The sequence below is a fragment of the Microcebus murinus genome, chromosome 21 (genome assembly GCF_040939455.1).
Source record: "Microcebus murinus isolate Inina chromosome 21, M.murinus_Inina_mat1.0, whole genome shotgun sequence".
In the NCBI taxonomy this organism is placed as follows: domain Eukaryota; kingdom Metazoa; phylum Chordata; class Mammalia; order Primates; family Cheirogaleidae; genus Microcebus; species Microcebus murinus.
The window spans coordinates 39,063,774-39,078,771 of record NC_134124.1 but is presented as its reverse complement, the minus strand read 5'-3'; the positions used below and the strand labels follow the sequence as shown (position 1 = coordinate 39,078,771).

Genomic DNA, 14,998 nt, shown 5'->3' with positions numbered 1-14,998 from the left:
ATAGATAATTAGAGGCCTTTGTGAGGATGAAATGGCTGCCTGAGAGGGCTCCACGGAGCCTTCACCCTCCACGTGTGGGAGCACCTGAGCCGTCTGAGGATCCTCTTCTCCCTCTCCTCACACCCAGGTCCCTTCTCCACCCGGCTGGCTGTCTGCTCTCTGCTCTGCCTGCCTGTGAACTGGAAAGTTCGGAGTGGAGTGCCGCCCCCGCCCCCAGCCAGGCGTCCACAGCGCTCAGCGTCTCCTGCTGTTTGGGCTTCGAGCTCTTTCAAGAAAGACTCCACAGCCTGACTGTCTCCCTCCCTGACTCACCACCTTCCCCTCGGCTTCCTTTGACTCTCACCCTCAGTGTACAGCCAGCAACAAGAAATGATACCTGTCACCACAGACTGTTCCTTTTGGCCCTAGTGGGCCTCCTTCAGCAGTGTGACCTTTCCTACCAGCACCGTGAGTTATAGGGATAGCCAGGGCTAGACAGCCAGACCTTTTCGGCCCTTTTATTATTTTTGAACCTTTTTATTGAGGTTTATATCACTCATACACAGTTAGGTGCATAAATCTTAAGTGTACATCTCACTGAATTTTTATCATTCATATACCTGGGTCAGTGCAAGCCAGGCAGAGACGTAGAAGAGTTCAGTTACTCCAGAGCCTCCCCTGAGCCTCCTTCCAGCCAGTGCTCCCAAAGATAACTATATTTCTGACCTCTGTGACCCTAGATTAGTTGGGGTTCTCAAGTCTTTTCCACCTGTACCCACCCCTAAGTCCCATCTCTCCTATTTAATATCATGTAAGAATTCAAAATTACTGACTGCCTACTGTGACAAAAGGAAACAGAAGTGATGGTAATTTTAGAAATACTTCTCCTGCCCTCTCCTGCCTCCATATTCTAACGTGCCCTCTACCCATCCTCCCACCCCCAAACCAGGTCGTGGGGAGGGAAGAGAAAGAGACACCAGGGACCTTTGTCCTGTTTTCCAGGTGCTCCATCCTCATAGTAGAGTGCTTTCTAAGAAGAACAAGAGTGTGCTCCTTAGAATCATCAGACATCTGCTGAGCTCCCAACATGCACAGATCCTGTTTCCCTTTTTCTGTCAAAGCAGGATTTTTCTTTCCCCTGATTATGTTTGAATTTTCTTGGGGATAGGGAATATATCCAAAGAGGAATAGCACCACTGCACTCCCCTTCCAATGCACTAATGTTGAACATGTAGAATTGTCACTAGCAAGTAATGTGACGAGAAGGTTACTTTACAGGAAGTACACAGAAGCCCCCATTTTGGTTTGTACCGCCATACTCAAATCCTTGTATATAGAAGTGGAACTTAATCTGTTTACCCTACAGTAAAAATATCCACAAGAAGCTATGATTATATTGCTATTGGAGCCAAACAGGAAATCAGAGGACTCACAGATGTTATCTGCTTTAATGCTATGAGTTTTCTATAAACTGACTCTGCAGCCAATCGGGATGGCTCTTACAATAGAATTTAAAGAACATATTATCAACACAATGTTTATTCCTTGGGCTTTGAAGGCTACATTGTGTTCCCAGAGTTCTGAAGGCCAGAAAGACAGGGAGAGGGAAAATGAACCCAGCAAGAAAGAATTGGGATAGATTCCATCATTACCATGAAAATATAATTGTGACATTCTTTGATATGTGGTAGAATTGGGTATAGTTCAACAGTTACGCATCAGCATTTATTATAGAAGTAGTATGGCACAAAGCACAATTTGCAGCCTCAAGGGAAGGTGATTCGCCAGAAAAATTAAGTCTTCAAAACTGTCTTTTTCAGCATTTTTATTCATGATTTAGATTACGACAAAATTGGCACATCTGGCAAATTCATGGATAATGCTAAACTGAGAAGAGTAAAATCAGGATCCAAAGAGATTGTAACAGACAAGAGGCTGGGCCTGGCAATGTAATATACAGCAGGCACAAGTGTAGTACTTAGATCTTAAAAAAAGGTACTTAGATCTTAAAAAAACAGAAGTCTCCATGAATGCAGGATGGGAGAAGCAGGACTAAGTAGTCCTGTGAAGGGAAGGTTTTAGACGCCTGCAAGCACATTGTGGGTGAGACAGTGGTGTGAGGTGCTTCACAGATAGCTAGCTGCACTGTTCAGTCACATTTCTAGAAGCTAAATGACCAGAACCTATGCTTAGGGTTTTGACTTCACTTCCGATTACTACACTTGAAGATGCTAAGGGATTTTGAGAGCCAGCAGTGGAAACCATGTTATGAGGAATAGTCTCAAATAGAAGAATGAGTAGTCAGATGAAAGAAAAAAAACGGAGGGAAGCATGTGTCCCATCCTCAGATATGGAAAGGGCTGTTCTGTATATGAGGCAGGTGCCCAAGCAGGCAAAGGTAGGATTACAGAGAAGTTACAGGCCAGGCGTGGTGGATCCCACCTGTAATCCCAACACTCTGGGAGGCCAAGGCGGGAGGATTACTTGAGCTCAGGAGTTCGAGACCAGCCTGAACAAAAGCAAGACCCCATTTCTACTAAAAATAAAAAAAATTAGCCCAGTGTGGTAGCTCGTACCTCTAGTCCCAGCTACTTGGGAGGCTGAGGCAGGAGGATCACCTGAGCCTAGGAGTTTGAGGTTGCTGTGAGGTAGGCTGACACCATGGCAGTCTAGCTTGGGCAACAGAGTGAGCTCACTCTGTCTCCAAAAAAAAAAAAAAAGGCCTTTGGTTCCATTTGGCAAATACCCTTTCTAGCCCTTTCAGTGATTGAGCAGAAAGGAATAGGCGGCCTCGTGACTGAGGGCAGATGTGGCGACTCCCATGGTGGAGGGTGTGTCGTGCACCAGTCGTAGGGTCTTGGCGGCTGTGCGTCAGTGGTGGTGGAGAGGGATGTGTGTGCTCTGGGCCGGCGTGAGCTGACGCTCCATGAGGCATGGTCCGCGGTTGCTGACGTGCTCGCTCGATCAGAGTGGACGGCAGGCTCCGGTGTGTGCTGGCGAGACGGCTGTGGGTTAGACTGCCTGGGGAAGGGGCACAGATTATCACAGATCTTGAAGTGTGGACAGGATTAAGGAACATGAGATAAAAGAAGGCTTGAAGGTGGGAATGCCTGGGGGTGAGAGGGATTGGGAGATACTGGGAGAGAAGCTGGGAGAGACAGGATAGATGCGGGCAACGCTGCCCAGGGAATGGAGACTGAGGCTTGCCGCTGTAGGTGTGGTGTACTACTAAAGGATTTGTTGGGGGAGGGGGACTGAAACATACCATGCTAAAGAGAGATGGGGCACTGAAGTCCTTACACACCTTTGCTCTCAAGTGGCCTCGTACAAGGAGACAGAGTGGCAGAGAACCAGACAACATAGCCTTGGTGATGCCAGCAACTCCCTGTTCTATCGGTTGGTAGAGAGGGTACCCACACCAAACCGCTCAGTAGTTAATTCTGCTACACAAGAACCGCAAGCAATTTCCTGCAGACTGGAGAAAGGTACATTTTTTCAGGAGATGAGGAATTAGGCCTAGCGATCCACCTGCAGCCATATTTGAGAGGCCAACATCAACACGCAGAGCATATTCAGCAGGTGCTAACACAGCCCCCATGTGCCACACACTGTGTCGTGAGTGTCATCCTCCACGAGCATGTCACACTTTCATCTCCAGGTATTTTGCACACAATGGCCCCTGATACAAGTAGATTCAGACGTCTGCCTACCTCACCATGGAGGAGATTAATGCAGGGCAGGTGAAGTGACACGGCGAGAGTGGATTCCTAAGTACAGAGTCGCCTGTTTCAAGAGAGGAAAAGCCACCGGAGGGAGGACATTATCACTCTTTAACTAACAAAAGCATTCACAGAGAAAGGGTTTGGCATTGGCAAGGCCAAGTTAAACAGGATGCGGCATTCTCTCCACCACGGCAGCGCTTGGGTCACTTCCTAATCCCTGAATGGGTTCTCAGACCTGCGAGGAGCGGAGGGAGGTGGAGCTTGCTCCTGCAAGTTTCCCAAGGCCAAGGGCATGCTTCCTTCACTCCCTTCCTTTTCACCACCCCCACTGTAAAACAGCCACAGCCTGCTTACCGCGGCGGCACCGGAGTAGCGGGAGCTGCGTGGAGAGGAGAGGGGCGTGTTTATCGCCGTGCTCTCTGCAGGCTGCCGGCGTTGTGTCCTCACTAGCCCGTTGTGTCCTCACTAGCCCGTTGTGTCCTCACTAGCCCGTTGTGTCCTCACTAGCCCGGTGCATCTAAAAAGGCATCAGGGGCTACCAGAGAGACTGCAGTGGCCAGGGGCTTTTCAACCAGAGAATGCTTACATGACTCTTCAGCAAATCCTGACATTCAATAGTCCCATCACAGTAGGAGGTACCAAAGGTTGTCTCCTTTGATCTTTATACCTAGTTTGAGTAAACTGTCATGAGCGTTTTGTGGGCTAATTCTGTGGGATATATTATCATACCTTCTGAAACTGGAAAAGAAAATAAGGCTGTTAATAGTTGGATCTAAAATAAACAAACACCCTTAGGACTTTCCTAATGTCATTTCTGATGAAACCTTTATTGTGTGTATAATTATTTCAAGTTCTGAATATGTTATTCTGTCCCCTGATTTTCCATATCTTTACCCCATCGTACTTGGATATTCTTACTCTATCTTAATGCAAGTCAGACAGCACTTATTTATTCCCTTGTGATATGAAACAGATCAGTTACTTAATTTTCATTTTAAATGTCGTCAAAGGGCAACCTTGGTGCACAGGGTTGGTTTCAGTTTCCCATAAGTCTCTGCCAATATTCCCATCTGTTGTATACATTCAGTGCTACAATGAGAATAGTATTTTACAGGAGCCCAGATTATTATATTTTAATAACATAGAGCCCTTTGTTGATATAAATGCTTCATGCAAATTGGAATAAAATATTAAAGCCACAATTTTGGCTCTACTTGTCAGTGCAAGAAAAGATTGAACCTGTCTCATCAAATAGACACGAGCCTTCATTGGAGATTAATATTTCTTTGCATCTCAAGTCATTGAGGCCCCATTTTAAGAGTGAAGAAATTGAGGCCTAGGACCACTCTTTGGTGATCAAATTGGGAGTCAACCCCAGGTTTCCCGAGTTTTGATCTGGTATATTTGTTCCTATTCCATGCTGTCCCTTTTAATGTGCACTTTCCTAGCATCAAGGCTATGATCTCTAAGCAGAATTTCCAAAAACTTGACTCCAGGGTGCCCCAGTGAGAATTCTAAAACAGTTTTCTCAGCACAATCAAGGGGTACAGTTCCTGTTAGCAGGGGTTACGGTTTTGGCAGCTTTGCAGAGGGGCGTGGTGCTGCCGTGGAGGCGGGCAGCGCCTGCTCTGTGTTCCCACGGGTCCTTACCACATCCAGGAATTGCCTTTGCAGGTGATGCCACCGCCTCCCCTGCTATAACTGGCCACCTGCTGCTTCCTGCTCACCCCTCCGGCCCACCCACCACCCTCACTAGGATTAATATTCTGAAAAACACTGGTTTTGTCCATGTCACTCCTGTGACCAAACACCTCCCCACTGCCCCTAGATTAAAGCTCCAAGCTCCTCAGCAGGTCCTCTACATTCCACTGGCCAGACCAGGGTCCCTTCTGTCTCTAGAACAGGCCACGTTATTCCCACACTTCTTTGTTCCAGTCAGTGCTCTTGCTCCTATCTGTGGTTCAGCCCTTTGTACCCTGTGGGGGCCAGGCCAGGCCCACTAGTCTGGCTGTCCTAGGGTGGACCGCAGGCCCACCGTGTCCCTCCTCTCTCGACACCCAGTCCTCGGTGTGTGAGCCTGACTGTCCCCGCTGCATCCCTGCTGTGGCTTCTAGTCTCTGAAGCTTGGCCATAAACTCCTAAAGAACAAGTTCTTAAACCTTCTCAGTCCTCTGTGATCCTGGAGTCTCGGGAATTATTCCCACAGAGCGCTAGGCAAAAAAAAAAGGCAGTTCCATTTATTAAGTAGTTAGGACCAAACAACTTAATAAGTAGTTATGTCCTAACAATTTGGTAGCCATTTAAAAAAAATAACTGCACATAAATTGAAAGAAAATATAATTATTTTATTCTGAAATAACCACAGTTATTTGCTAACAGGCTGTGTCCTCCTGTTGGGCACTGCATAGCTTCCCAACCCTTGGATTCAGACAGGACACTGCCACATGCCTATGCGGATTGTCACACAATACTTGCTCTTCTAAAATGACTGCCAAGGCCGGGCGCAGTGGCTCACGCCTGTAGTCCTGGCTCTCTGGGAGGCCGAGGCAGGCGGATTGCTCGAGGTCAGGAGTTCGAAACCAGCTTAAGCAAGAGCAAGACCCCGTCTCTACTATAAATGGAAAGAAATTAATTGGCCAGCTAAAAATATATATACAAAAAATCATCCGGGCATGGTGGCGCATTCCTGTAGTCCCAGCTACTCGGGAGGCTGAGGCAGGAGGATCACTTGAGCCCAGGAGTTTGAGGTTGCTGTGAGCTAGGCTGACGCCAGGGCACTCACTCTAGCCTGGGCAACAAAGCGAGACTGTCTCAAAAAAAAAAATAAATAAATAAAAATAAAATGACTGCCAAAAACCTAGTTTTGCAAAACTGAGACCATCAAAAGGAATGCGACTCAAGCTGATGTTGAAGCTGTGATCCACCTTGATCTAACAGTTTGTGCAGTGCCACACAGATATTGAGTATCATGTTACTTCCCTCAAGCATCTAAAATAGCCCATGGCGCAGGATTCACTGCAGTGCCCCAGGCACCTTGGCACACAGTTTGGGAGCCACAGCTGTAGAGCACAAGTATAATATCATAGCTGTCTCGTGTGTTCCCCAAGGCACACTGGGTAATGTAGTTCTCATAAAAGGCAGTCAGTAGTACTTGCCTGGCAGGGGAGAGGCCATGATCACCAGGGTGGTTTTCCCAGGGCCAGGCTTATCCATTGCACTCTGAATGTGCTGACGCCTGTGATTTCCCCAAATGTCGGAAACTCAATTGGACAATTTATAGTAGTGGGGGATGTGTTTAAACTTTCCTTTAAAAAAAAAAAAAGAAGGAAAGAAAGAAAAAGAATATGTAGTCAGTAAATACTTTTTATAAGCATCTTAATCCTTGATTGCCTGATCGCCCACAAATGCCACAACTTCAGCAACATGCTGAGTTCCCTGACATGGAAATAATTCAAATAAAATCCATTTGAACATATTTTAGGGATGCCATAAAGGAAATTTCTGTACTGAATGGAAGTTGGCTTAGATGAAATTGTAATTCCTTTCCAATACTAAGGTTCTTTAATGCAGCAGTTACATGTGTAAGATGAATACAAACACAGTTGTGTGACAGGGGTGAGGATGTAATAGTGTCTCCAACCTCCATGCCAAAACATAGAAATATTTTAATTCTCGCATGATGAATTTTGTGTGGGAGAAGGAAGTAGAGACATAAAACTGCTGTTTCCTTAATTAATAAGGCAGATTAATTAATATACTTTTCAATTGCCATAAAATTGATCATGTAGCAAGACACCAAGAAAACCACAGTTCCAAAAAAGTAGAAATAGCACAAAAAGCATCTGATCACTATACAACTAAAAAATACAAATTAAAAAATTAAAATCTGGAAAATTCTACCACTTGGGAAATTAAAAAACTCCTCTTGGGTCAACAGGGAAATGAAAACCAAAATTCTAGGGGGGTTAGGGGTGGGTAAACTCACAACTAATGGACACAGTGAGCGTTGTTGGGGGGAAAGGGCATGCCTCAAATCAGGGATTGGGTGTGGCAAAGTTGTAACATGTAACCACAATGTTTGTACCCCCATAATATTCTGGAAAAAACAAAACCAAAATTCTAGGCTATGTAGAAAATGATGTGAAAGTTCTGACACAGAAAAATTTTTTGAGTGCAGCTAAAAATTATAGAAATTATGCATCAAACTTAAGGAGTTATAAGAAGAGCAAGACAATTAACTCAAGGATAGCAGAAGGAAAACTTAGAAAAGTACGTAACACATAGTGAGCACTTAATAGATATTAGCTATTGTTATTTGTCAAAAAGATTGAAGAGTTTCTATATGAATGATAAAGAAAAATCTCTAAGATATAGTGTTACATTTATTATAAAGTTCCTTTTTGAGACAGTGGGGAAATTTGAATGTGGACTCCACATTAGATCATATCATCTAATATATTAGATGATATTAATAATTTTCATAGGTGTGATGTTATGATTGTATAGCAGAAGTTCTTTATTCTCAGGGGATATATGCTGATGTATTCTGAAGTTAAATATCATGATGTCTGCAATATACTTTTAAATAGTTCAGGAAAAAAGTGTACATATTAAGAGAGAAATGTAGCAAAATGTTATTAATTAGTATATTTAGGTGAATACTGTGGGGCGCTCATTCAAGTTTTCTCTGTTTGAAACTTTTCAAAAGAAATGTTATTACCCAAAACAACCAAGGTGTAGAACATGTATGGTGTGTTTTCTAAAATCATATACGTGTGTGTCTATGTATACATATGCTTGTATGTGTATTAACTGTCTCTGAAAGGACACGCTAGAAATTGAGGACAGTAATTGCTACTGGGGAGAACTGGTTGGCTGGACTTAGGACTAGGAGGTAGATTTAGTATTTGGATCTTGTGCTATGTGCTTATGTTTTCATCTTTTAAAAATACCATTAAAAGTTTTTTTGTTTAATGTTACACTCTGCATCCCGGGCTCAGTCTCACCGTGGCAACATAATTGGATGAGTGAAATAAGAATGCTTGGGAGCCGGAAGATCAACCAGGAAATGCCTTCTCTAGACAACTAGAAAATGCAGATTTCTTGGATGGTTCTTTCTGTGCTCAGTTCTGCTGTTGGTCTGCTGAGACCAGCTGCCCACCCCAGCGTCCCACCCCAGGACGGAGCAGCCCTTTGGCCCTGGCTCTGTGGAGGTTTCCTGAGGGCGTTTTTACAGCTGGTTGAAGGCGGTGGGTATGTGGGATGGTCCTCAGAAATAAAAGGTGCGGGCTTTTTGTTTTCACTGTGACTCAGACACACGTGGGAGAGTATTTCTATGGAATATTCTTAGTTAATAACTTGTTTACCCTGACACCAGAGGGAGTCCCCAGTGTTGGAGTTAGCAAGAGCCACCTAACCCTCGAGGTTTCTTCTGATAAGCACCGGAACTGGTAGTCTCTTGGGTGCAGCTAGTGGGCCAGAGATTTCAGAACTAGAAGGGACTTACTCTGAGGGATCCACCTCCCACTTTACAAAGGAAGACACCAGGCCAGGGAGGTCCGGTGACGTGTCGAAATCACACAGCTAGGGACCATATGTCCCCTGAGCTGTATAACCCTGCAGTGGCCTGGCAACCCACAGAGACTCGGGGCTCTGAGCTCCGGCAGGTGTCGGACTCCTTGACAACAGGGTAGTTGGCGTGTAGCTGAGCCGCTTGCTTGCTCAGAACAGGGCACTGTGCTGGTGAAAGCTGGCAGGAGGGGTAGTGACAAAGGAGGGAATACTCACTCACTAAAAACCATATCTTGTCCATGCATGACCTGGCAAGAAACCCAGTTCACATCCCACCAGAGGGAGACTGGTAAACTCATGGGAGGTTTCATTCTTTGCCTAAAGCACCTAAGCCTTGAGACTTTACACAGAACCACCACTCACCCGAAAGTGTGAAGGGGTGTTGAGTTGAAGCGCTGTCCGCAGAAGGTCCCCTCCCAGATGGCGCGTCCTCCCTCTCTCCCCGACTCTGACTTCGGTGCTTACCGTGACTGCACAGGCCTCGCTGTGCTCACAGCCTCTGTGACGTCTCCCTGGACAATCTGTAGTCTTGTTTCTGTATTTTGAAGCTTTACATAAAGGTGCCAAGTTGTACAGATCCTTCCACAACTTGCTTCTTCCCACTCAGGAGTGTATTTTTGAGATTCATCCATCTTGCTGTGTGTAGCTGTAGTTCAGCACAGCATGGTGTTTCACGGTACACATGTTTGAAAGGCTTGCATTCTTCTGTTGAAAGACATTTACATTCTTTCCCAGCTTTTGATGGTGCAAATAATGCTCCAACCAACACCCTGTGCTGGCTGCTTGTGGGCACCATCACGGTCTGGAGGGTGTAGAGCCTTTCCTTTTCTCATTCTCCCTGTATTTTTCTTTGATCAACATTGAACAAATGGTTGGGTTTCTTCCTGCTTCAGGAGTCTATGACTTGTAAAAGTGGCATTTATCTGAGAGACAGAACATCGGTTTATTTCAGGGCTTTTAATTTGGAGAGTGATACATTAAAGTCATTTGGGAATTTTTTCCTCCTAAAATAAATTCAGGACTTTTCCTCAGACCTGTTGAGCTTGAAATTTCTTGGGAGGAAGGAAAACTCCTCTTATGACCAACGCCCTCCACTAATTTACTATCCCAACTGCATTTTTGGCAAGCCACGCTCTGCAGAGCTGAGGGTGCAAGGCACACACCTCTTCTGTGACCACGTCTCTCTAGACTTGGGGTGCGACTCCCACGGGCAGGCTGGCCCTGGGAGAGGAGGGCTTCGGGGGCGGGGCTGGTGAGTGTCACGCATCGCGTGGTGCGGTCTCCGCCCGCTGTGGGGATGCTCGATTTCCGTGTATATCACCCCTTTTAGGCACCTATATATTTTTTTCCTTGTTTCATTTTCTTGCTAATTTTCTCTGTATCACTCCAATTTTAGCGTACATGCTGCTGGGGCAAGCACAGGCACGTGTGATTTATGGAAGCTTAGGAGGATGTTTGTGTTAATATTTCTTTCTTCTGTATTGGAAAGTCCTTACCCTCTAACCTCAGCCACTAGGGCAGTCCCTTATCCCAGTGCCGCGTCAGGCGCAGGGTTACAGCCATGTCTGCGGTAAGGCTGCATCTTAGTGCAAAGGCTGCAGATGCACACTCTTATAGCTGAAGAAGTTAAACAGGGGCCACTCGAAATATATCAGTGCTAAAGAGGGAATGATTCCAGTTTGGGAATGAAGAAGACTTCACAGAAGAGGAGCTATGTGATGTGTATCAAGAGCTAGTGGGATGTTCTTTTTAATTTCAGAATATTATGGGGGTACAAATGTTTAGGTTACATATATTGCCTTTGCCCCACCCAAGTCAGAACTACTGTGTTTCCCCGAAAATAAGACAGGGTCTTATATTTATTTTTCCTCAAGAAGACACTCTAGGGCTTATTTTCAGGGGATGTGTTATTTTTTTTAAGTATGGTACAACAATCTACATTTATTCAAAATAGAGTTAAGTCATCTTCTTCTGGAACATCATCGTAGTAAAATGGCAGCCACAGCTTTCCTTCTTCCCCCTGGGGACACACAACACCTGAAGCAGAGCGTCCCCTCCTCCCTTCACTGCGGAGACTTTCCCCTCAAAGCCTCAGCTTGCAGCACGCACAGGATGGCCGGGACCTGACAGGGGGAGTGACCTTGTCGGTGGGGCTGCCAACACCTTCCCGGTCACCTCTGGGATATTAGCTGTCACGATGGGGCAGACGAGAAGGGCTGCTCGTCTTCTTTGCCGGTCTGCGATGAAGTGCATGGGTTGTGCAGATACACTGCATAGCCACGCCCATCAATAGGTCTTATTTTCGGGGTAGGACTTATATTCCATAAATGCTTAGAAATCCTGCCAGGGGTTATTTTATGGGTAGGTCTTATTTTCGGGGAAACACAGTACAAGTGTGTCCAGCCCCCAGACGGTGCACACTGCACCCATTAGGTGTGAATATACCTATCCCCTCCTTCCCTCTCCCACCTGCCCACCACCCAGTGAATGTTAATACTATAGTGCACTTAAGTGCTGATCAATGAATACCAATTTGATAGTGAATATATGTCATGCTTGTTTTTCCATTTTTATGCTACATCACTTAGTAGAATGGGCTCAAGCTCTATCCAGGATAGTACAAGAGGTGCTAGATCATCATTGATTTTTGTGGCTGAGTAGAACTCCGTGGTATATGTATACCACATTTTATTAATCCACTCATGTATTGATGGGCACTGGGGTTGTTTCTACATCTTTGCAATTGTGAATTGTGCAATTGTGAGTAAGTATTCTGGTGCAGATAAATATCTTTTTTTTTTTTTTTGCTTCTTTCATATATATAATTGAATTTATTGTAGAGAAAGGTAACAGAAAATGGATTGTAGAAAGAAAACAGGTGGAGACACAAACTGGACAAGGGTTTTCATATTGGGCATCCTATCCACAGGCCTCAGCAGCCCTGCCATAGATCTGCCCGATTCTTTCGCATCCATTGAAAGATCAATGATCTTTCGAGCCATTTCCATGTTGTAGATCTGCCGGCAGGTTTCATAACTTTCTCGTTGTCGCCTATGGCATGGCTTCTCATAGTAACGCCGACGCTTGATGTCCTCAATGAGTCCATCCATGGTGAGGATTCTGTTTAGGGTCCTGTATGCACCTTCCACGTTCCCTTCCTGTATCATCACAGTCCTAGCAATGAACTTGAGATGATTTGCCATGACCTTGGATTTAAGTCTCCACACTGCAAGACCTGCACAAAATCCCGAACCCGTGGCGCTCCTATCTTTTTTATAGAATGTCTTTTTTTCCTTTGGGTAGATGCCCAGTAATGGGATTGCTGAATCAAATGGTAATTCTACTTTTAGTTCTTTGAGGCATCTCCATGTTACTTTCCACAGAGGTGTTGTACTAGTTTGCAGTTCCACCAGCAGTGTATGAATGTTCCTATCTCTCCACATCCATGCCAACATTTGTTGTTTTGGGACTTTTTGATAAAAGCCATTCTCACTGGAGATAAGTAATATCTCATTGTGGTTTTGATTTGCATTTCCCTGGTGATTAGAGATGTTGAGGATGTTTTCATATGTTCGTTAGCCGTTAGTCTGTCTTCTTTTGAAAAGTTTCTGTTCATTTCTTTTGTCCACTTTTTAATGGGGTTGTTTGATTTTTTTTTCTTGCTGATTTTCCTGAGTTCCATATAGATTCTAGTTATCAATCTGATGTGTAGCATGCAAATATTTTCTCCCATTCTGTAGGTTATCTGTTTGCTCTCGTGACAGTTTCTTTGGCTGTGCAGGAGCTTTTTAATTTGATCATATCCCATTTATTGATTTTTGTTGTTGTTGTTGTGATTGTCTTTAGGGTCTTCTTCATAAATTCTTTCCCTAGGCTGATGTCTTTAAGAGTTTTTCCAACATTTTCTTCTAGAACTCTTATATTTTCATGCCTTAGGTTTAAGTCTGTTATCCATTGTGAGTCTATTTTTGTGAGAGGTAAGAGGTATGGATCCTGTTTCAGTAAATTGATGCTAGTGTGATTTTAACAGAGGAGATGAGCAATGAGGTACAATGGTACTGATTTTAGCAGGTACAAAGATACTGATTTTACGTTTTTCAGGTACTTGGAGAGTAGGGCGCATGTAGGAGTATGCCAAGAGATGAAGCCAAGAAGGCAGGTGGTTTGGGGCCAGGCTGGGGAGCGTTTTGAGTGGATTTAATCCTGAAGATGCAGAGGAACCATGGAATCCTGTGAGGCAAAGGAGAGAGACAGTAGGAGCTGTTAGAAAATGCTTTTGGCAGCCGGAAAAGAGTGAGCAGGAAGCCTCATCAACAGACTGGAGGAGGGCAGTAGCTCTAGAAAAAAAGAAGGAGAAGATGAATGTGAAGGAAGCTGCACTGTCAAGAGTGAGCAAAATGCCTCTTGGTAGACAGAGGGCAGATTTGTCAGCCTGTGGTCAGATGAAAAGTAAATAGCAGCAAGGTTTGTATCAATACTTAGGGCTGGAAAAACAAAATGTAGTGTAATGTGGAAATAATTACATCAACATCTAAATAAGCACAAGAGTTTGAGACATATGAATGAAAGAATGAGCATCAATTAAAAATGTTAGAGTCATCCCATATGTCTTAACTTTCCCATGTTGACTTCTGCACATGCTGAAGTCAGGAAATGAGAGGAGTCTTCCATATCTGGGATCAGGGAGCCAGCATTTAGTGTTCTGCTCTACCCCTTGACTATCTGGGAGATGTTGTGAAAGCCACTTGGCCTTTCTAAACTGCAGCCCTGTCTATTAAACAGGATAGAAGATCTATTGCCCCAGGATCCGTTGCAGACCTAACATCCTACAAGTTCAGCTGACAGCACTTTAGGTCTGTGCCATGCAGCATGTCTTTCTGGACACTACTCACCTTTTTCTTCCCCAAGAAAGAGAACTGCTTACTGATTTCTGCAAACCACTTCCATAGGTCATACCATTCAGTTCTAAATCTGATCCATTGGGAATATATGTGACTGCGTTGGTTTAAGGGCAAGAAAGTATCTAAAAATTCATCAAGCAAGTGGTGGTGTACTTGGCCTTACCTTTTGGCCAATGAGTCAGTATAAAGAGCTAGTGAACTCGGAGGACTGATTATGCTTTCATTGGCATTCAAGTATGGAACTGGGGAAGGTGTGTACTTGCTCCAGAGGCTTCCCTGCCCTTAAAGAGTATAGTGGTGTCATAGGCATGATGAGATGGGGTTTCTCAGTCTGCCAGCTGACTGCTCACCTTGTTTCCATCTGCCTGAGTCAAGGTTTGACTTTCAGTTATGAAGGTGCAGAACCTTGGTTTTGTCACAGTACACAGAGCTGATATATACGAACTTCCTAGAAAAAAGCAGAACTGTGATGGGATCTTTTCATCAGATCCTTTGGTCGACACATTCTACATGGAAAGGCAACTTCGTCATCATGGATCAGAGCAAGTTGAATGATCTTAACCACCTGTGTGCTCCCTTCACTGTAGAAATATAACTGCCAGAGGAGGTAACTGCATCTCCAAAATCCAGTCAGCAGAGCTCCTGGAAAAATGGCTTTTTCCAGATCTGGAATGTTATCTTTTTATACCAAAAAACATAAATTAAACTCTCAAAACTAAGAGATCATGCCCCAAGGACACAGGACCAGGGCAATTAGGCAAGAAAAAGAAACAAAAGGTATCTGTATTGGAAAGGAAAAAGTAAAACTATCCATGATCCTGTATA

General features: G+C 44.5%; 1 protein-coding gene, 1 non-coding gene and 1 pseudogene across 2 annotated transcripts in view; 2 read left to right on the top strand and 1 right to left on the bottom strand.

The window, feature by feature from the left end:
- Positions 1-14,998, top strand: part of ATG7 (autophagy related 7) — a 256,593-nt gene that overhangs the window by 191,449 nt on the left and 50,146 nt on the right. The gene's annotated exons all lie outside the window — the stretch shown is intronic.
- On the top strand, positions 6,849-7,011 carry LOC142863390 (U1 spliceosomal RNA). The gene has a single exon (XR_012914165.1). It is a non-coding gene; the product is annotated as a U1 spliceosomal RNA (small nuclear RNA).
- LOC142863120 (small ribosomal subunit protein bS21m pseudogene) lies at positions 12,159-13,250 on the bottom strand (annotated as a pseudogene).